The following is a 4,254-nucleotide window of genomic DNA, read 5'->3' on the forward strand; positions in this document are numbered from 1 at the left end:
TTACTCTGGGGCCCTGACCCTTCCCATCAGTTTGAGGAAAGCATTTTTCACATCCTTATTCCTCAGGCTGTATATGACAGGGTTGAGGAAGGCTGTGGCAATGTTGTAGAAAAGGGCCATTTTCTTGCCACTGTTTGACCAAGCCAGGGCCCATATATGTGACGATGCATGGAATCGCAAACATGGTGACCACAGTGATGTGGGAGGCACAGGTGGAGAAGGCCTTGACCCGCCCCTGGGCTGAGCGGATCTTCATGATGGTGAAAAAGATGTTGACATAGATAAGGACAATCAAGGAGAGTGGGACCACAATGATATTGAAGCCGGTGATGAAGTCCACCAAATCATTGAGGGATGTGTCTGCACAGGCCAGCTTCAGGACCGCAGGGACCTCACAGAAGTAGTGGTCAATTTCATTAGGGCCACAGTAGGAAAGGCACATAGCAAAGAAGGTATAGGATAGACCACCCACTACACCATAGGCTGCACAGATGCCCACCATGAGGAGGCACACCCAGTGGCTCATGATGACCTTATATCGGAGAGGGTGGCAGATGGCCATGTACCTGTCTATGGACATGATGGAGAAAAGCCAGGACTCAGTGATTCCACAGAAAAGGAAGAGGTATATCTGGGCCACACATCTAGCAAAAGAGATGGCTCTCTTCTTGCTGAGAATATGCACGAGCATCTGGGGCACAGTGGTGGTGGTGTAGCACATGTCCAGCATGGAGAGGACACTGATGAAGAAGTCCATGGGCGTGTGGAGGCGTGTGTCCTGGTGGATGAGGGTGATGAGGAGGCTGTTGCTCACAAGGATCAGCAGGTAAAAGACTAGAAAGAAGGTGAAGAGCAGAGGATCGGTCCTGGGGCTCGAGGCAAAGCCCAACAGGATGAATTCTGTCACAGTGGACTGGTTGAGTTCCTGCATTGTGCTCTGCCTGTTTAAAGATTTTGAGGGATATGTAATTTATTGGGTTTTGGTACTAAGGAAATTTCACACTCATTTTTTCATTTATGCTTCTTAACAGGAAGTTTGGGCTAGCAGATGGGACACTACTGGAGAGGTCCCTGTAGTAGTTTGAATGGTGTCAGCATTTGGTTCTGGATTAAGTTATGGTCACGATGATGAAATGTTGAAGGCCAAGTCAAGGAAATGCTGGGTGCTGTGTTCAATTCTGTCTCTTCCTTTCCAGAGACAGCTTTGCTTTTCTCAGACTTACTCGTTCCATTTATGATTTCTCTTGGGACAACAGAGGTTTCTAAACCTTGGTTTAAAGATCAGGATTAGAACTATTACACTCATAAAATGGGTTAAACTTCTCATCACTGTTAGGATTATCGTTAATGTCAGACTTTTTCTGGTGAACAAAACTTTACCGTTGTTCATTAATTATGTCATTGATTCAACACAGTTTTTGCCAAATGCTTACTATTTGTTGTAAATCAGGGCAGGCAAGGAAGAGTTACAAATGATATGGGTAGGAAAATGATTTCATGCAATCTACCAAGATAAATTCTAAGTATGTTAAAGAGTGAAATGCAAGAAATAATATAGTAAGACAATCTTGGAAAAATATATGGGTGAATATTTATTTTATGGTGGTAGAGATGCCTTTAAGCATCAACTGATTGTTCCAATTCCTTCAGCCTCTTGGTGTTGACTCTTATTTCTAATAACCAAACAAAGCAACATAGCTCCTCATCGGACCTGCTGTCTCTTTCTCAGTAGTTTTGAGGGCTCCTTGTGATTCCCAGGTCATTTTGCTCTAAAATCCATTGTCTCATTGAATCCTTGACCCACCTTGCTGCCTTGCTTGTGTGGGTACTGAACTTTTCAGTGGTTCATCCCCATGCTCTTTCTTCATCATGTCCCCAAACCTCACTAACACAAGGATGATATATGTAAGACTTGTCCTAAAGGTATGGGTAAAAGGAAAGATTTATAATGCAGCACAGAACAGAAAACTCTTTTTTTAAATGAACATTTAATGCTGTATGGGTCTTAAGTTTTCTGTGCAGCACTTCTTCCTATATAGCTCCCAGCCAGCTGGCAGGTGACTGGAGACTGGTCTACTTCTTGGAACCTCCTCCCATCTCCCCTTGTCTCCCTGTTCTAAGACTCTCCTTACTCCTTTTACCTGGGCCATGAGCCACGAATCCAATGCTTCCAAATCAGTGCTTTCAAACTTCACTGTGCTTCAGAATTACCTGGAAGACATGCCAGATGCTGCTGCTGCGTGTCATAAGGAGATTTGAATTGGAAGATGGGATTGGAGAGTGAGAATTTGCATTTCTAATAATTTCCCAGGTTCTTCACATGCTGGGAGTCACAGTTTGAAAACTGATCTACTTAATGGTAAAGAGAAAGTTGGTGCTTCCTGAATTTCCCTGTCTCCACATGATGCTCAATTGCATTATGCTCATGGCATATCCCTTACTTAAATGTCACTATTCAGTGTTTTCATTCTTTCACTTAAGCATAAGAATAAAGAAAGAAAGGTAGAAAAGGAAAAATAAATATTGTTGACAATATAAGTATAAAAAATAATTTTTTCTTTAAGTTAAAAAAAGAATAATAGTTGTATATGTGGGATACAAGAAAAAGCAAGGGAATTTCATAAAAACATCTACTTCTGATTCATTGAAAACACTAAAGCCTTTGACTCTGTGGATCACAACAAACGGTGGAAAATTCTTAAAGATATGGGAATACAAGACCATCTTACCTGCTTCCTGATAAACCTGTATGCAGGTCAAGAAGTAACAGAACCAGACATGGAATAATGGACTAGTTTCAAATTGTGAAAGGAGTACATCAAGGCTGTATATTGTCAGTCTGCTTATTTAACTTCTCTGCAGAGAACATCATGCTAAATGCTGGGCTGGATGAATCACAAGCTGGAATTAAGATGGCAAGAGAAATATCAACAACCTCAAACATGCAGATGACACCACTCTAATGCAAAAAGTGAAGAGGAACTAAATAGCCTCTTTATGAGGGTGAAAGAGGAGAATGAAAAAGCTAGCTTAAAACTCAACATTCAAAAACCTAAGATCATGGTATTGATCCCATCATTTCATGGCAAATAGATGGGGAAAAAGTTGCAGCAGTGACAGATTTTGTTTTCTTGGGCTCCAGAATCAATGCAAATGGTGACTGCAGCCACAAAACTGAAAGACACTTGCTCCTTGGAAGAAAAGTTATGACAAACCTAGATACTGTATTAAAAAGTAGAAACATCACTTTGCCACCAAAAGTCTATATAGGCAAAGCTATGGTTTTTCCAGTAGTCATTTATGGATGTAAGAGTTGGACCATAAACAAGGCTGAGTGCCAAAGAATTGAAGCTTTTGAATTTTGGTGCTGCAGAAGACTCTTGAGAGTCTCTTGGATAGCAGGGAGATCAAGCCAGTCAATCCTAAAGGAAAACAACCCTGAATTTTCGCTGGAAGGACTGATACTGAAGCTGAAGCTCCAATACTTTGGCCACCTGATGCGAAGAGCTGACTCATTGGAAAAGGCTGGGAAAGATTGAGGGCAAGAGGAGAAGGAGATGACAGAGGATGAGGTGGTTGGATAGCATCACTGACTCAATGGACATGAATTTGAGTAAACTCCAGGAGACAGTGAAGGACAGGGAAGCCTGGCATGCTGCCATTTACAGAGTTGCAAAGAGGTGGACATGACTTAGTGACTGAACATTTACAACAATGTGGCATACAAGTTATTAAAATGATTAGAATATAAAGGTCATTTCTTCACAAAGAAAAGACTAATAACCAAAATTGAGATATGAATAATCAATTCACAAAAGAAGAGATTCATGAATAATGAACCCACAAAAGTTTAAAGACTGCCTGTTAAAACATCAATGAAACAGCCTTGAACCTATACATTGGCAAAAATTCTTTCTTTTAAAATGATAATGCCTGGCATCCAGTTTACAGTAAAGGAGACATTCTTGTATATTGATATGAAAATTCATATGGGAAATAAAGGACTGTAATCTTTCTGCAAGAAAATTTGACAGTATGTAACTTCACCATTAAGAATTTTGCCTAGGGAAAAACGAGACATGTTGGGAGAGAGTTGCGTTGGAAGGCACAGTCTTAACCACTGGGCCACCAGGGAAGCCCCCAGAGATACTGTGAAGATGGAATATATAGGGATTTAACTTCTTCGTTCAGACTAGCTGGGTAAAAGGATGGACATGAGAGTGAAAGATCAGAGATGGAGGAAGACATGCTGGA

At 41.1% G+C, this 4,254-nt stretch overlaps 1 pseudogene; it reads right to left on the reverse strand.

Annotated features, from left to right (window-relative positions):
* LOC138073806 (olfactory receptor 2D2-like) lies at nucleotides 1–931 on the reverse strand (annotated as a pseudogene).
* Between the last annotated feature and the right edge of the window lie 3,323 nt (nucleotides 932–4,254).

The sequence above is a fragment of the Capricornis sumatraensis genome, chromosome 2 (genome assembly GCF_032405125.1).
Source record: "Capricornis sumatraensis isolate serow.1 chromosome 2, serow.2, whole genome shotgun sequence".
NCBI classification, from domain to species: Eukaryota; Metazoa; Chordata; class Mammalia; order Artiodactyla; family Bovidae; genus Capricornis; species Capricornis sumatraensis.